This window comes from Carlito syrichta, unplaced genomic scaffold, assembly GCF_000164805.1.
Source record: "Carlito syrichta isolate Samal-C Ts95f unplaced genomic scaffold, Tarsius_syrichta-2.0.1 Scaffold304000, whole genome shotgun sequence".
Classification (NCBI taxonomy): Eukaryota; Metazoa; Chordata; class Mammalia; order Primates; family Tarsiidae; genus Carlito; species Carlito syrichta.
In genome coordinates, this window is record NW_007248096.1 from 155,240 (window position 1) to 174,494 (window position 19,255).

General features: G+C 37.6%; 1 protein-coding gene across 1 annotated transcript in view; it reads right to left on the bottom strand.

Moving 5' to 3' along the window:
- EFCAB5 (EF-hand calcium binding domain 5) overlaps positions 1-19,255 on the bottom strand; it is a 195,896-nt gene that overhangs the window by 33,718 nt on the left and 142,923 nt on the right. The gene's annotated exons all lie outside the window — the stretch shown is intronic.

The window sequence follows — 19,255 nt, forward strand, 5'->3', positions numbered from 1 at the left end:
CTTCCTCTTTTTTTTTTTTTTGAGTTGGTGTCTCACTCTGTCACCCAGGCTGGAGTGAGTGGCACACTCATGGCCACCCCAGCGTCAACCCGCTGGGCTCCGATAATCCTTCCACTTTAGACTTCCAAGTAGCCAGAACTACAGGCATGCGCTACCACGCCTGGCTAATTTTTGATTTATTGTAGAGATGAGGTCTTGCCAAGTTGCCCAGGCTGGTCTTGAACCCACAGACTCAGGCAATCTATTCGCCTCGGACTCCCAAAGTGCTGTGCACCCTTCCTCTATAAAGCATGATTCAAAGTCCCTCATTTTTCAAGAAGGCGTCTACTGTGATTTATTCTTCTCCCAAAAGACAGTAGCATCCATTCTGTACCATTTATTTGATAGTAAACAAATACTACTTGGTATTTGTAGTCATTAATCATGTGTAAGCTTCTCATTTCTGTAGTGAACAGTTATTGACTTTTGCTCTTTAGTATCAATTCATCTTTCTCTTGGTACTTGTTTTTTATTTATTTTTAGTTTTTATTTTTATTTTTTGGGTTGGAGTCTCACTCTGTCGCCCAGACTGGAGTGCAGTAGCCGCTCCCGGCCACCGCAGCCTCAACCTGCTGGGCTTCAGCTATCCTTCCGCCTCAGCCTTCCAAGTAGCTGGAACTACAGGCGCGCGCTACCACACCCGGCTAATTTTTTGATTTATTGTAGAGATGAGGTCTTGCCAAGTTGCCCAGGTGGGTCTCAAACCCGTGGGCTCAGGCAATCCACTCATCTCAGGTACTTGTTTTTAGAAAAGCACTTCACTCCCATCTCAGTTCATGTGTTAAAGTGGGGTTCCTCTTGCAGTTCAAGAGGTGGAGCATGTATCTCTGGCTTAAGCCAGTCAAAACATTCTATTCCTCTAGCCAGAGTGGTTGATTTAGAACTGACTAATGCCAGATTTTTTGCTTGGATAATTAGGAAGAGAATACTTTTCTTTATATTCTTACTGGACTCGAATGAACCTGTGGGAATGTAAATCTGGGAGAAGTTATATGACAATGGGGCTAAAACAGGGCCAGACTGAAAGCAAAAGAACAAGACACTAATGTCATTATTTGAATTCCCAAATCTATTTGTATCCTGAACTAACTCTAGACTTTTTCATTGCATGAACCAATTAATTCCTTTTTTGCCTAATCACTTTGGATTGGGTTTTCTATTACTTGATCCAAAATACTCCTAACTTATATTTGTTCATTTTTTTCTTTAATTCCTTTGCCTTCCTCAACAATTTGATCCTAAAGTCACTAGGTGAGGTAGAGCAAGGTAAGCATCTTCACCTGGTCAGAAAAAATCCAAGGTGGCACCAAGCAAGGTATCAGAGTCTAAATGGGTTAAGGAGAGCACCCATGAAGGAATGACTTGGCATGGGTCATCTGAACTTGAGCAGGGTGAGAAGGGTATCCATGTGGAAAGGCAACCTTCAGCCCATGTGGTTAAAGAGAGTGACCCCACAGAGAGGTAGGTTAGCTTGCAGTGTCAGATCCCAAGCAGGATGAAAAAGGCATCCACATGGAGTAGATCCCCAACATGGAGTTTAATCTTGAGCAAGGTGAGGAGGACATCCAAATTAAGAGCCAGCCTGGCCTGGAAGTCGGTACCTAAACAGGATGAGGAGAGTGTCTATGTGGAAGGTCAGTCTGGCATGGGAAACAGAGCCCAAGCAATCTTGAGGAGGACTTCCAGGTAGGGGGCTGGCTCACTATGAGAAATCAGAGCCTGAGTGAATTGAAGAGGGCATTCATGTGAAAATATGTCTTGGCATGGAGTGTCAGAGCCTAGGGAGGATATAAACAGCATCCACTTGGAAGGGTGGTCTGGTGTAGGATGTCAGAACCTAAGCAGAGTGAGGACAACCATGCGGGAAGGGCAGATGAGCACAGAGTATTGGAACTCAAGTGTAGTAAGAAGAAATCAGTGTGAGAGACAGGACAGCAGCAGTGATGAGGGATTCATTTCATATAAAACTAATGGATTGACTGGGGGATTGATCAAATAAATAAATATATTTAGGATAACACAAGCCAGGGAGAAGGGAGCTAAAAAATGGAAAGAGAAAAAGCTAGATAGAACTCTGCTGTGTTGGATTAGACTTGGAGGTATCATTGTGAACTTGTGGTTTTTAATATTAGAAGACAGAAAGATATGTTACATATGTAAGTAAATATGCGCATACATGCACATGCCTATACACATACACATGCATTCCCTACATCTTTCCACTGAGAAACCTGTGAGAAGAGACTCATGAGCACTTAACATATGTAGAACCTAGATGCTGGTTCCTAAATGCCATTCTCCACTAACAGAAACGAGGTTTCTTTGGGGTAAATGGAAGATTCCAGGATGAAAGTAGGAAAAGCATAAGATGAACCTGGATGATCTCATTGTGCCAGAAAGCAAGGACATGCTCAAAGAATGATGGATACTAAGAGGATGTAGGAAACTTGCAGTTTCTTATAAAGCTAAATATGTATCTATCATGTGACCCAGAAATTCCACTCCTATGTATTTATTAATAAGAAATGAAAACATATATCCATAAACAAATTTGTATGATATTGTTCATAGTGGCTTTACTCATAATAATCAAGAACTGAAAATAGCTAAAGTGTCTATAAATTGTAGAATGAATAAGCAAACTGTGGCATATTTAAACAATGGACTACCATTCAGCAATAAAAAGAGGCAAATTGCTTATACATGCAACAACACATAAGAATCTTAGCTTGTGGTGTCAGAGTGAAAGAAGTCTTACACAAAAGAGTACATACTGCATAATTCCATTTTATGAAGTTCTAGAAGAGATAAAACTAATCTATAATAATTTTGTTAAAAAACCACCCAGAAGAATGGTTGCCTTGGGGATTGGGTGGTAGAGACTGAATGAGAAAGGGAGATGAAAGTTTTATTTTTATTTATTTTTATTTTAGAGACAAGTTCTCACTCTGTCACCCAGACTGGAGTATAGTGGTGTGATCATAGCTCACTGCAGCCTCAAACTTCTGGGCTCAGGTGATCCTCCCACCTCAGCCTTCTGAGTAGCTGGGACTACAGGAGCTTGTCATTTTGCATTTTGTTCTATATCTTGACAGGGATATGAGGTCCATAGGTCATGCATTTGCCAAATCTCAACAAATGTACACTTAAGATTTGAGCATCTAATTTTATGGAAATTTTATCTCAAAAGAAAAAAACTGTTAACAAATATTAAATGTTGGATATATATGCTGAAGTATTTGGGGAGAAGTGTACTGACGTCTATTCCTTTAAAATACTTTTAAAATGATCGGACTTGGTGGCTCAGCCTGTAATCCCAGCATTTTGGGAGGCCAAGGTGAGTGGATTGCCTGAGCCTGCGGGTTTGAGACCAGCCCAGGCAACTTGGCAAAACCTTGTCTCTACAAAAAAAAAAAAAAAAATTAGCCAGCATGGTAGCACACGCCTGTAGTTCCGGCTACTTGGAAAGCTGAGGCAGAAGGATCGCTGGAGCCCAACAGGTTGACGCTATGGTGACTGTGAGTGTGCCACTGCACTCCAGCCTAGGTGAAGGAGTAAGACTATAACTCAAAATAAAATAAAATACAATACTTAAAAAAGAAGAGAGATAGATGGAAGGGTAGAGGGATGGAGAGAGGAATAGATAGATTAAAAGGTGTGATTAAATGCTAGTGGTAGAATTTGCATAGTGGGTATATAGATGGTCACTGTAAAATTCTTTCAGCTTTGCTTTATGTTTAAGATTTTTCAAAATAAAATGTTAGGAGTTGGGGGAAGGACATAGGAACCAAACTGAAAGGACTCCCATTGTCTAAATCTGGGACAATCTGAGCATCAAAGCTCAAATTGTAGATATCCAAAAATGATAGTACTGGATTATATACCTCTGAATAAGATAGAAAACCATGAATATGTATTGTTATAAATAAATAAATAAATGAAAAGTTCTACAAAGAAGAGAAGGACTATTTATATGGTTTCAAAGCACACCCACAAAATACTTATTAATAATAGAGGAGAGGCTTTGTCGAAGATGAGTTGGTTGAGAAATTGAGGTTTTGTTTCTGGAATCTCAATTCTTTTTTTTATATCAATATTTTTTATTTTGATATTGTGAGGTACAGTTAAGGGTGGAATCTCAATTCTATGCCATTGGTCTATATACCTGATACCTGTTCTTATACCATTACCAAGCTGTTTTGATTATTGTAGCTTTATAATAAAGTTTAAAATCTGGGAGTGTAAAACCTACTGCTTTGTTTTTTTTGCTGAGGATTGTTTTGGCTATTCTTGGTAATTTATGTTTCCATATGAATTCTTAGCAATGTTGATTCTTCCAATCCATGAGCATGGAATATTTTTCCACTTGTTTGTGTCACCTTTGATTTCTTTGAGCAGTGTTTTGTAGTTTTCATTGTAAAGGTCTTTCACATCTTTGGTTAGGAAGATGCCAAGGTATTTCTTTGTGTGTGTGTGTGTGTGTGTGTGTGTGTGTGTGTGTGTGTGTGTGTGGCTATTGTGAATGGATTGTTCTTTTTATTTGGGTTTCTGTTTGTTTATTATTAGTGTATAGAAATGCGATTATCTTTTGCACATTTATTTTATACCCTGAGACTTTGGCAAAGTCCTTTATCAATGCAAGGAGGTCTTTGGCAGATTCTCTTGGGTTTTCAAGTTATACAATCATGTGATCTGCACAGAGAGATAACTTGACTTCCTCTTTTCCTATTTGGATACACTGGATCGCCTTCTCTTCTCTGATTGCTCTAGCTAGGACTTCCAAAACTATGTTGAACAGGAGGGGTGACAGTGGGTATCCTTGTCTTGTTCTAGTTTTCAGGGGAAATGGTTCCAATTTCTGTCTGTTTAAGAGTATGCTGGCTGTGGGCTTCTCGTAGATGGCTCTTACTATTTTGAGGTATGTTCCACCTGTGCCTAGATGTTCAAGGGTTTTCATCAAGAAAGGGTGCTGGATTTTATCAAAAGCTTTTTCTGCATCTAATGATATAATCATGTGGTTTTTATTTTTACATATGTTGATATATTTAATTACGTTTATGGTCTTATGAATGTTGAGCCAGCCTTGCATCCCAGGGATGAAGCCTACTTGGTTGTGATGGGAGAGGAGAACCTATTCAGTAAATGGTGCTGGGAAAACTGGCTGACCACATGCAGAAGATTGAAACAGGACCCCTACCTACCCCCATACACACAAATTAACTCTTAATGGATAACAGACCTAAATGTAAAACCTCAACCTGTAAGAGCCTTACAAAATGCAGGAGACACTCTTACGGAAGTTGGAACCAGCAAGGGAGAAGGGAGAAGTGCCCAGGCCATAAGAGATAAGATAGACAGGTGGGACCTCATTAAACTGACAAGCTTCTACAAAGCCAAAGAAACCATCAAGAGAGCAGGGAGACAGCCCATTGACTGGAAAAAAATATTTGCCAACTGTATGTCTGACAAAGGTCTAACATCAAGGATATACAAGGAACTCAAACATGCTGAAAAGAAAAAAACAAACAGCCCCATTACAAAGTGGGCAAAAGATATGAATAGACATTTTTCAAAAGAAGATGTACGAGCAGCTAACAGATACATGAAAAAATGTTCAGTCTCACTAGTCATCGAGATGCAAATTAAAACTACACTGAGATACCACCTAACTCCAGTCAGAATAGCCATCATTAATAATTCAAAAAATAATAGATGCTAAAGAGGATGTGGCGTAAAGGGAACATTTCTACGCTGTTGGTGAGAATGTAAACTAGTACAGCCTCTGTGAAAATCAGTGTGGTGATTCCTTAAAGTTCTAAAAATCGACCTTTCATATGACCCCACAATCCCCCTACTAGGAATATAACCAGAAGAACCCAAATCATTCTATGAAAAAGATACCTGCACACATATGTTTATCACAAATTGTTCACAATAGCAAGAACATAGAACCAACCATGCTGTGCATCAAAAGAGGACTGGATTTAAAAATGTGGTACATATACACAATGGAATATTATGCAGGCATTAAGAAGAACAAAATCATGAACTTCACAGTAACCTGAATGGAATTAGAGTTTATAATACTGAGTGATCTCTCACAGAAACAAAGAGCTGAGTATCACATGGTCTCACTCATAAGTGGACCTTTAACAACTACTGTAATACTATAAGAAAAAGATTGACAGTAGCGGGAAACTGCAGGGGAATTGAAAGTAGTTGATATCTGCCTGGGGAAGGGAAGGCACACCTCATCAACAAGTGTACCTGCACAATGAATATTTGTATACCTAACCCTGAATTGTACACCCAAATTTTAAAATAAAAATTAAAAGAGAAAAAAATAATAATAAGGGAGAAAAAAGTAACTTTAAAGTGAAGAGGCTTGACAGATATCATCTTAATTAACTGGTCAAAGTCGCTATCATGAGGCTTCTGATGGGATTCAATGAGAAGAATACAGCATTGCTTTTGTGATATATTGCTGACAACAATGAGTAACCTAAATTTAATCATAAGGAAACATTAGACAAACTTAAATGAAGGCCATACTACAACCAGCCTATAATCTTCAAATGTCAAGGTCATGGAAATCAAAGATTGATGAATTTCTTAGTAATTCCTTATTCTAGGGTTTCAGAACAAAGGAAGAACAACAGTTGTTTTACACTAGGTACTTGTCCAACTTTCAGTTTCTTTAAGCACATAGTTTCTTTCTTTTTTTTCCTTTATTTTATTGTAAAGATGTGGGGTACAAGTCAGATTTAGGTACATAAGTAGTCTGTGTGCAGGTAAAGTTTGGGCCTCCAACTGGTCCTCGCTTCCCCTGGTTTAGGATCAGGTACCCTTAGTGATGTTATGTGCCCCCACTCCCCTGGTAGTGTCCCACTGCTGCCGATCCCTCTCTTGTAGTATTGCAATGAACGTTCAGGACTCACTTATGATAACATGTGGTATTCAGTTCTTTGTTTTGGCGATAGATCATTGAGTATGATGGATTCTAAATCCATTCAAGTTGCTGCGAAATCCATAATTTTGTCCTTCTTTATAGCTGCATAATACTCCATCGTGTATGCGTGTCACATTTTCTTTATTCAGTCCGCTTTTAATGGGCAGCAGGGTTGGTTCCATGTTTTTGCTATTGTGAATAGTGCTGCAATAAACATGCATGTGCAAATGTCTTTTTTGTAAAATGATTTGAGTTATATTCCCAGAAGGGAGATTGCTGGGTCATATGAAAGGTCAATTTCTAGTTCTTTTAAAAATCACCATACTGTTTTCCATAGAGGATGAACTAGTTTGCATTCCCACCAACACTGTAGAAGCATTCCCTTTTCTCCAACATTCTCGCCAGGATCTGTTGTTTTTTGATTTATTAATGATAGTCATTCTTACTGGAGTTCGGTAATATCTCAATATGATTTTGATTTGTATTTCTCTGATGATTAGTGAGGCGGACCAATTTTTCATGTGTCTGTTGACTGTTCATATGTCTTCTTTTGAGAAGTGTCTGTTCATGCATTTTGCCTGCTTTTTAATAGGGCTGTTTGTTTTTTTCCCTTTGGCTTGTTTGGGTTCCTTGTAGATCCTCGATGTTAGGCCTTTGTCAGATACACAGTTAGCAAATACTGTTTTCTATTCCATGGGTTGTCTCTCCACTCTCTTGATGGTTTCTTTTCCTTTGCAAAAGCTTTTCAGTTTGATGAGGTCTCAATGTCTATCTTATATTTTATGGCATACACTTTTGGGGTTATGATCAAGAAGTGGTTGCCTATTCCAATGTGCAGAAGGGTGTGTCATGCTTTTTCTTCTAAGATTTTTATAGTTTGGGGTTTTACGTTTAGGTCTTTGATCTATTTAGAGTTGATTTTTGTGTATGGTGATAGGTTGGGGTCCTGTTTCATTCTTCTGCATGCAGTCAGTCAGTTTTCCCAGCACCATTTACTAAATAAGTTCTCCTCTCCCCAGTGGTTGTTGGTGGAGGCTTTGTTAAAGACAAGTTGGTTGAGAGATCGAGTTTTTACTTCCAGAATCTCTATCCTGTTTCATTGATCTGTATGCCTATTCTTGTACCAATACCAGGCTGTTTTGATTATTGTAAGCTTAAAATAGTTTAAAGTCTGGAAGCATGATACCTCCCGCTTTGTTTCTTGTGCTGAAGATTGTTTTGGCTATTTGTGCTCCTTTTTGTTTCCATATGCATTTCTGTATTGTCATTTATAGATCTGAGAAGAATGATGTTGTTAATTTGATGGGTATTGCGTTGAATCTGTAGAGTGCCTTGAGTAGGATGGACATCTTAACAATATTGATTCTTCTGATCCATGAGCATGGAATGTTTTTCCATTTATTTGTGACTGGTTTCTTTGAGCAGTGTTTTGTAGTTTTCGTTATAAAAGTCTTTCACTTCTCTGGTTAGGAAGATGCCAAGGTATTTCTTTTTCTTTTTCTTTCTTTTTTTTTGTGGCTATTGTGACTGGGATTGTGCTTTTTATTTGGTTCTCTACCTGTTTGTTGTTGGTGCATAGAAATGCAATTATCTTTTACACATTGATTTTATCCCTGAGACTCTGTCAAAGTCATGTATCAGTGCAAGGAGGTTTTTGACACATTCCCTTGGGTTTTCAAGGCATAGGATCATATTGTCTGCAAAGAGGGATAGCTTAACTTCCTCTTTTCCTATAAGCACACATTTTCATTATATGCTTTTAAATATGACATTTAAATAAATATGTTTCTAAATGTTAAGATTTCTGCAATTTTGTGACAAAAAGCAACACTGACATTTTTCTGTTGGTGTTTTGCTTTAAAATAAATGTTTGTTTTTTTCTAGCTGCATTTTTGCTTTTTTTATTATTATTATTATTTTTTTTTTTTTAGTCGGAGTCTCACTCTGTTGCCCAGGCTGGAGTGCAGTGGCACGCTCACAGTCACCACAACCTTGACCTGCTAAGCTCATGTGATGCTTCTGCCTCAGCCTTCCAAGTAGCTGGAACTAGAGGCGTGCACCACCACACCCGGCTAATTTTTTTATTTATTGTAGAGACGAGGTCTCACCATGTTGCTAAGCTGGTCTTGAACCCTTGAACTCAGGTAATACTCTCGCTTCCACCTCCCAAAGTGCTGGGATTATAGGCGTGAGCCACCATGCCTGGCTGCTTTTATTGTTTTTAATTAACATATATTTGTACATATTTATGGGGTACAGTATAATATTGCAGTACATATGTACAATATGTAATAATGAAATCAGAGTAATTAGCATATCTAACACCTCAAAAATTTGTCATTTCTTTGTGTTAGAAATATTCAAAATCTGTCTTTATAGCTATTTGAAAATTATACAATAAATTGTTGTTAATTATAGTCACCCTATAGTGCTACAGAACACTAGAACTTGCTCCTTCTGTCTAGCTGTACTTTTGTATCCATTAACCAATCTTTGGCTATTCCCTCTCCTCAATACCATTCCCTGTCTCTAGGAACCACTATTCTATTCTCTAATTCTATGAGATCAGCTTTTTTAGCCTCCACATCTAAGTGGGAACATACAATATTTATCTTTTTGTGATGGGCTTATTTCACTTAACATAATATCCTCCAACCTCATCTATGTTGCCATGAATGACAGAATTTTGTTCTTTTCTATGGCTAAATAATATTCCATTGTATACATTCTTTATCCAATCACCTGCTGATGAACACTTATCTTGATTCCATATCTTGGCTATTGTGAGTAGTACTGCAATAAACATAGGAGTGCAAAAATCCCTTCAACATACTTATTTCCTTTCTGTCAGCTATATACCCAATAGTGGACTCGCTGGAGCATATGGTAGTTCTATTTTTAGCATTTTGAGGAACTTCCATATTGTTGTCCACAGTGGCAGTACTAATTTACATTTTCACTAACAGTGCATAATCGTTCCCCTTTGTCTGCATCCTCACCAGCATTTGTTATTGTCTTTGAATAATAGCCATTCTAATTGGGGTGAGATGATAACTCATTGTGGTTTTGATTTAACATTTCTCTATTAGTGATGTTAAGCATTTTTCATACACCTGTTGGCCATTTGTATGTTTTCTTTTGAGAGATGTCTATTCAGTTTATTTACTCATTTTTTAATTTGAATCATTTGTTTTATTTTGATGTTGAGTTGTTTGAGTTCTTTGTTTATTTTGGATATCAATTCCTTGCAGATGAATAGCTTGAAAATATTTTCTCCCATTCTCCAGGTTGTATCTTTACTCCATTGATTGTTTCCTTTGCTGTGCGGAAGCCTTTTAGTTTAATATAATTCCACTTGCCTAATTTTGCTTTTGTTGCCTATACTTTTGAGGTCTTCTCAATAAAATTTTTGCCCAGACCAATAAGTTGAAATGGTTTCCCTATATTTTCTTTCAGTAGTTTCATAGTTTGGGGTCTTACATTCAACTCTTATTTTCATTTTGAGTTGATTTTTATATATGGTGAGAGAGGGGTCTAGCATCATTTTTCTGCTTATAGAGATCCAGTCTTCCCAGTATCATTTATTGAAGGAACTGTCCCTTCCCCCAGTGAAAGTTCTTGGCAGTTTTGTTGAAAATCAGTTGCTTATAAATATGTAGATTTATTTCTAGGTTCTCTATTTGTTTCATTGGTCTATGTGTCCGTTTTTATGCTAATATCATGCTGTTCTGTTACTATAAACTCGTAGTACATTTTGAAGTCTGATAGAGTGATGCTTCTAGCTTTGTCCTTTTTGTTCAAGATTGATTTGGCTATTGCTGGTGTTTTATGGTTTCATATAAATTTTAGAATTCTTTTTCTGTTTTCATGGAAAATGTTATAGGCGTTTTGATAGGGATTGCACTGGATCTGTAGACTGCTTTGGTAGTATAGTCATTTCACAATATTAATTCTTCTAATCCATAAGCATAAAATATTTGTCCATTTTTTGTGTGCTTTTCGATTTCTTTCATCAGTATTTATAGTTTTCCTTGTAGAGGTTTTTCACCTCCTTGGTTAAATTTGCTCCTAGGTTTTTTTGTTTTGTTTTGACTATTGTAAATGGGATTGCTTTTTAAATTTATTTATTCATTGCTGGTATATAGAAATGTTACTGGTTTTTGTATGTTAATTTTGTATCTTGCAAATTTACTGAATTAGTTTATTAGTTTGGGTTTTCTAATATAAGATCATGTCTTCTGCAAACAGGAACTATTTTACTTTCTCCTTTCCAATTTTGATGCCCTTTATTTCTTTCTTTTCTAATTGCTCTGGCTAGGAATTCCAGTACTATTTTGAATAAAAGTGATGAAAGTGGTCATCTGAGTCTTATTGCAGATTTAGATGAAAAACTTTCAACTTTTCCCATCCTGTATGATATTGGCTATGGGTTTGTTAATATATGGCCTTTGTTGTGTTGAGGTATTTTCCTAAATCTAACTTGGTCAGAGTTTTATCATGAAGGGATGTTAAATTTCATCGAATGCTTTTCTGCATCTATTGAGACAGTCATAGAATTTTTGTCCTTCATTCTGTTGATGGACTGTATCATGTTTATTAATTTGCATATGCTGAACCATTTTTGCATCCCTGAGATAATTCCCACTTGATCATGGTGAATGATCTTTTTAATGTGCTGCTGGATTCAGTTCACTAACTTTTTGTTGGAAAATTTTATATCTATGTTCATCAGGGATATTGGCTTATAATTTCCTTTTTATTGTTGTGTCCTTCTCTGGTTTTGGTATCAGGATAACGCCGGTCTAGGGAATGAGTTTGGAAGAATTCTCACCTCTTCAGTTTTCTGAAAGAGTTTGAGAAGAATTAGTGTTGATTCTTCTTTAAATGTTTGGTAGAATTCCACATGTGAAGCTATCAGGTCCTGGGCTTTTCTTTGATGAGAGACTTTATAATACAGATTCAATCTTGTTACTTGTGATGGTTTGTTCAGGTTTTCTATTTTTTCTTAGTTCAATCTTGTAACTTGTATGTATCAAGGACTTTATTTATTTCCTCTAAGTTTTCTAATATGTTGTTATATAGTTGTTTGTAATAGTCTCTAATGAATTTTTTTGTATTTCTGTGGTACCAGTTGTAACGCCTCCTTTTTCATTTCTAATTTTACTCATTTGGATTTTTCTCTTTTTTTCTTGGTTAGTCTAGCTAATGGTTTGTCAATTTTGTTTATCTTTTCAAAAAACCAACTTTTTGCTTTGTTGATCTTTTGTATTTTGTTTAGCTTCAATTTTGTGTATTTCTGTTCTGATTTTTATTATCTCTTTTCGTCTACTAATTTTGAAACTGGTTTGTTTTTGCTTTTCTAGTTCCTTGAGATGCACTGTTAGGTTGTTTATTTGAAATCTTTCTACATTTTTTATGTCAGCATTTATTTCTATAACTTTCCTTTTCAATACTACTTTTTCTGTATTCCATAGGTTTACCATATTGTGTTTCATTTGTTTCAAAAAATTTTAAGTTTCTTCTTAATTTCTTCACTGACTTATTGGTTGTTTAGGAACATATGGTTTAATTTCCATGTATGTGTATATTCTAAAGTTCCTCTTGTTATTAATTATAGTTTGTTCCTCTGTGGTCAGAAAAGATACTTGATATGATTTCAATTCTTTAAATCTGTTGGGACTTGTTTTGTAGCCTATTATGTGGTTTAACCCAGAAAATGTTTCATATACTGATGAAAAATCTGTGTATTCTGCAAAGATGTTAAAGAAAATGTTCTATAAATAACTGTTAGGTCCATTTGATCTAAAGCGCACTTTATTTGTTTGTTTGTTTGTTTTTGAGTTGGAGTCTCACTCTGTCACCCAGACTGGAGTGCAGTGGCTGCTCCCAGCTACCTCAGCCTCGACCTGCTGGGTTCTGGAGATCCATCCGCCTCAGCCTTCCAAGTAGCTGGAACTACAGGCATGCACTACCACGCCCGGCTAATTTTTTGGTTTGTAGAGATGAGGTCTCGCCAAGTTGCCCAGGAGGGTCTCAAACCCGCGGGCTCAGGCAATCCACTCACCTCAGCCTCCCAAAGGCATGGGATTACAGGCTGAGCCACCGAGCCCGGCTCTAAAGTGCACTTTAAATCCAATGTTTCTTTGCTAATTTTCTGTCTAGATAATCTTTCCAATGCTGGGAGTGGGGCATTGAAGTCCTCAACTATTATTGTATTAGAGTCTATCTCTCTCTTTAGATCTAATATATGCTTTATGTATCTGAGTGTTCTGGTGTTGGGTGCATACATGTTTAGTTTTTAGTTTAGTTTAGTTTTTTTTTTTTTTTTGAGTTGGGGCTCGCTCTGTTGCCTAGGTAGGAGTGCAGTGGCATGATCACAACTCACCACAGCCTTAACATCCCAAGTTCAGGTGATCTTTCCACTTCAGCCTTCCAAGTAGTTGGGACTACAGGTGTGTGCCACCACTCCAGACTAATTTTTTATATTTTTTTTGTGGAAATGAACTCTTGCTATTTTGCCTAGGCTGGTCTCAAACTCCTGGGTTGAAGCAATCCTCCCTGCCATGGCCTCCTAAAATGCTGGTATTAGATGTGAGTCACCATGCCCCCAGTCTTAAAGTCTTCTTCATCTGATATAGGTATAACTACTACTGTTTGCTTTTGGTTTCTGATTATATGGAATATATTTTTCCATTCCTTCACATTCCGTCTATGTGAGGCTGAGCCCCTTGTACAACAGGCTCCCCCTGCTAGGTAAGTGGTCCAATAACCCATTGGCATCAGTGTACCAGCTAGCATTGCTGTGAGAGGCTGCATTCAACTTTGGTGCATTTGTTTTAGAGATTCTTTCAATGCATTTGCCCATTTCATGATGGGTGATTTAAGAGCACACCATGTCCACACTGTGTTGAGTGTTCAGCAGTGGCACTGGAAAAAGCATTTAGATAGGTGTATTGTATCAAACAGAGCATTTTGAAGGTGACTAAAGTTTAAACATGTGAGAATAAATGCACATTAAAAAAATAAATACTTTTTTTTTTTTAAGGGTTCTCCCTCATATATATCTTTATGGGTGAACTGAATTTATTGCAGGTAGCATATAATTGGGTCATTTTTTAAAATCCACTCAGCTGGTCTATATCTTTGAAGTGGGGGATTTAATTCATTTACATTCCAAGCTATTATTGATAGACGAGGATGTACTTCTGTCATATTATTGTTTACTGGTTGTTTTATATATCCTTTGTTTCTTTCTTCCTCTCAATGTTTATTATTGCATTTTGTTAGTTTTCTTTAATGATAAGGTTTGATTCTTTTCTTTCTCTTTTGTGTATCTGTCCTACCAGTGAGTTTTATACTTCATGTGTTATCATGATAATTATCATTTTTTTCACTTCCATAAGTAGGATTCCTTTGAGCATCCTTGAGCATTTAATGGTAATGAAACCTCTCAGTTTTTGCTTATCTGCAAAAGACTATATTTCTCCTTCATTTCTGAAGAACACTTTTTCTGGGTCTAGTTTTCCTGGCTGGGATTTTTTTTTTTTCTTTTAACACTTTGAATTTATCATTCCATTCTCTCCTGGCCTGTAAGGTTTTGGCAGAGAAATCTATCGTTATTTCAGTGGGGAGTCTAATGTTATTTTAATAGGGATTTCCTTATATGTGACTTAACACTTTTCTCCTGCTGTTTTTTAATTGTCTTTGACTTTTGATAATTTGACAATAATTTGCCTTGAGGAGGACATTTTTTAGTTTAATCTATTTAGGGAATTTTGAGCTTCCTGGATCTGTATGTCCATATCTCTTCCCAGACTTGAGAAGTTTTCAGCTATTATTTTGTTAAATAGGTGTTCAACGTCTTTTCCTTTCTCTTCTCCTTCTGGAACTCCCCTAATATAAATATTTGTTCACTTAATAGTGTTCCATAAGATGTGTAGGCTTTCTTTACTCCTCTGCATTGTTATTTTTCCCCCCCGACCTGTTCATTTCAAATAACTGATCAAGTTCAGAGAGTCTTTCTTCTGTTTGATTAAGTCTGCTGTTGAAGCTCTCTATTGTAGTTTTTGTTTCATTCACTGAATTCTTCAGCTGTAGAATTTCTGTTTGCTTCTTTTTATATGTTTTCTATCTCTTTGTTGAACTTTTCATTCATATGGGGAATTGTCTCCCTGATTTTGTTGAATTGTTTACCTGCATTTTCTTGTATCTAACTGAGTTTCCTTAAGATCATTATTCTGAATTCCTTTTTTGGAAACTCATTGATTTCCTTTTCATCAGGGTCTGTAAGTAGAGAATTACTATGCTCCTTTGATGGTGTCATATTTCCTTGCTTTACCATGTTTCTTTTGTTCCTGAATTGATATCTATATATCTGGTGGAACAATCATTTCTTCCAAACTTTCTAGAGAGGCTTTTGTAGAGAAAGAGTTTCACCTGCATTTGGGATTCAGTGTACTGGCTGGGAAGGATGTGATGACTCTGTTTCCAGTAGGTGATGTCTCTGGATAGCTTATACAGCTGTGTTCAATGTCAGCAATACTCATGGGTGCTTCAGTGGCCTAGGCTGTAGAAGTTTATTGCAGCAACAATGACAGTATAGATTGTTACAGTTCTTGACATCACGAGTTTTTGGAATCCTCCTATTCTCATTTTCCCTACAATGGGGAAACTTAGTTGACAGGATCCTGCTTGGTGTCAGGTTTGACATGGCCTATAAGCAGCTTCAGTGGCATTGGGTTCCAGGTACAGGTGTGCTCAGAGCAGCTGTGAGGCTGTGGTCCTAGTCTCAAGGTAACACAAATCTGCTGTGGCACCTGAGTCTTTGGTTGCAGGTTTGCTGTCTGTGACAGGGCTGGATGTTGGTTGTCCACAGGAGACAGGATCTATGACTCAGAGGTAACCCTCTAGCAGCTTGAGCACAGGATGCTGGGTTGTAGCTGTGATTCTACCATGAGGAGTAGGGTATAGTACTTGCCTGACTCCAGGGAAGAAAGGGTATTTTGGAGGTTTGGGCCCTGGTGCAGGGTATGACTGCAATTTGGGTAACTGGGCTAATAAAGCTTATTGACAACTCAGGTCCCAGGGAATGAAGCACTATGTAATAGTGACTCTAAGCCCTAGAATATCGGGGCTCAGCAGAATCCCAGATTCTGTGAGGCCAGGTGCAGTGGCAGCAAATACCTCAGTATGCAGAGTACAGCTGTTGTTTGGCCTTTGGAGGTGGACAAGGAACAGAACAGTGATGACTCCACTTCCCAGGGAGAGGGGATCTCAAGGCAGAGTGTCTCAACTCAGCTACTGCTCTGTTTTCTTAAGACATCAGTTACTACATCAGTTCAGCCCAGGGCACTGAATCCCAGGGGCAATGTGCTGCTTCAGTTCAGTGATAGGGTGTTGGGAGCCAACCAGCAATATGTGCAGCCATTGAAACAGAGGTAGTTACTCAAGCTCTGAAGGACATAAAGCCCCAGAAGGAAAACTACTGCTAAGCTTTCTGGAGACAGTTCAAGGACTGTAATTCGGGACTTTGGACTAAAACTATCATCTTTGACCTTATGAATAAGACTCATTGTCTGAATGTTTACAGGGTTCTTGGCTTGTTTATTGCTAAGACCACTAGATGGTGGTAACTTGTAGAGCATATATACGTGAAGGAATTTTCTTTGTCTTGCCCCTTTACGAATGGTATAAAAGTTCTATGTTAACTAACATTAAATTGTCATCTGTTCAAGAAGCAGGTGCCCGGTATATGATTTTCGTCTTTCACCTATCCGTCTCTCCTTCAGGAGATCTCACGACCTTGTGGGGTGGGACCCCGCAATAGGGGGCATGACTATTCTGGACTGCCAAGGTACCATTTCTTTGGATGCTGCTTCAACTTAGGCACTGGAAAGTCAAGACTGCTCTGAGTGGCCAAGGAATTATTTTCCCAAGAGGCAGTGTGCCACTTCAGCTCTGGCCCAAGAGGAGGTGAGGAGGGGTAGTTGGAGTAATTCTACTTCCATTTGGTCCCATGTGGAAGGGTGTAACAGCTGCTCACAGCTTGGCTTGGGGATGTTGGACCAATGAGTTGTGGTCATTTGGTGGTGGCCTAGCCTCAAGGGATGAAGAGGAGTAATGACTACTCATTCTTGAAACAAGACACAGTAGTTCCATTTCTAAGATGGTATAGTGCAGTAGCGACATGGACCACAGGGGTCTGGACACAGTGTCGGCTTCTTCTCTGGGGAGGAGCACAGCTTTGGCATTTCCAGACAGCCCCCTCATCTGGGTTTAGTGCCAGTGAAGACTGCTGGGGACCCCAGTAGTGAAGTCTGTGGGTGTCCAAGGTGTGATGGGGGTTTCTGGGTTCCTCTTGCTTACCTCCTCTTCATAGGGAGAAGCCCCTCCTGGTTCCCAACTGATCTTGATACAGGAATGGGGTGGTGGAGATCCAGCATTTCCTGTTCTCTAAGTTGCCATCCTGAGTCTCTGAGTTCACTAGGTTTCTGTTACTCCTCTGATGCAAGGTGGCACTCTCAGGCTGTCTTTGTGAATGGAACAAATGCTAGGGGCTTCTAGTTGGCCATCATGCTGACATCACCAAAATAAATGTTTCCAAAATGTTTTAATTTTATGAGTTAAATGTCCTACTTAAATAGAAATTAACACATTAAAACAAAATTTGTCATGTAAATAGAAAATTAAATTAAATATTGGCATAGTCAATAATGTTAATAGCTATTCCATGGGAAATAATAGAGAAATGATTACTTATTCCATTGAATTCTACAATGTAAATAGGTCACATGTTCTACAGTTTTTTATTTGTAATATTTCAAAAGATAAGGCTGTATTAGACTAGAACAAAAAGAGGAAATGACAGGCTAAAAGCTTCAAGTTTCCCCTTCCATGCAGCAAACTTCCATTTTGAGGATACCAGCAGCCCCATTTCTAAAAACTTCTAATCCTGTGACTTTATGCTGTTTGAATTCCAATTTTTAATCTCTTGGTCACAAGAGATCAGAAGAGTAGAGCAAAACAATAAATACAAAATAATTGCTTGAAGATATGTCAATCATTTATTAGCTGATGCTTGAATTTAGAATTTTCTTCCTTTTTAAAGAGGCTAGATCTGCTTTTCTTCTATACTGCCATCGGCTCAGCAATCATCTCCTTAGAGCAGGTGGCTACAAATATTTGTTTATCTTGAGTTATTTTGTATAAGCTTGCCCTTGGAGAGAATATTTGTTCTTCTTGCTTACAGACATTTTTACCTGGCGCAGGTTCTGACTCCTCATTACTCTCCTCTTTCTCATTTGCTGGGCTTATCTCTTTACATTTTATGCTTCTATCTATCCCTATTGCTGAACTTCACTCATATGTGATTCCATATAATTCTATATAAATTGGATTCCATATAATCCATTACGTGGAAGTTCCTTATAACATTATCCTTAGGTTCCTTAAATTCTATAATTCATCATATCTAACTCCTTTATTTTACACACAAGGAGACCTAGGTCTAAGTAATTTAAGGAACTTGCCAAAGATCATGTGACTATTTCATCAAGACCCAGTGTTGGAAACCAGCTGTTGTTCTCTGGAGAACATGGGTCTGTGTTATGAAATTTGCCCATCTTATCAGTGGAAATCAAATCATGCCTTTTGAAATTTCATTAAATAAATTATCTTTGGATGTAGTCTAAAATAAGCAGTGTAGTATAACATAATGTCTGTAGAAGATATAGTTACTGAAGAGAGCATGGCAACTGATAAGCTTAAGTATATCTGAAGATCAACCAATACAATGATTTCTAAAAGGGCTGAAGATCCTAACTAACCTTGACAATTCTTTCCCTTGTGCACTATATACTTTAAAAATAAAAATCCGGGTCCAGTTCTGGTATAACTCAGTAAGCCCAATGAAGCTCAGCAGTAATCATTTAAATTAAGATCTAATAAACTGAAAAAAGGAATTTATTATCCTAAAATGAGAATTTTAGTAGCTTCTGATGGAAAATATTGATCTGAAGAGAAAAATATAATACAGAAGATAAAAAAGTCATTAAGGCAAATAAGAAGTTAGTAAATTGAAAAGAAACTTGCAAACCAGTCAGACTTAAGGGGTGAATCAGACATACTGAAGCCAGAGAGAGAAAACAGGCAGGGCTGTAGAATGGTTTGGATTACTTTAACCTTAGTGTGAGAGTACACAGAAGGAATATAACTATATAGAGTTAAGATCCTAGACAAAGCACTCTGCAACATAGTCCATTCTTGATT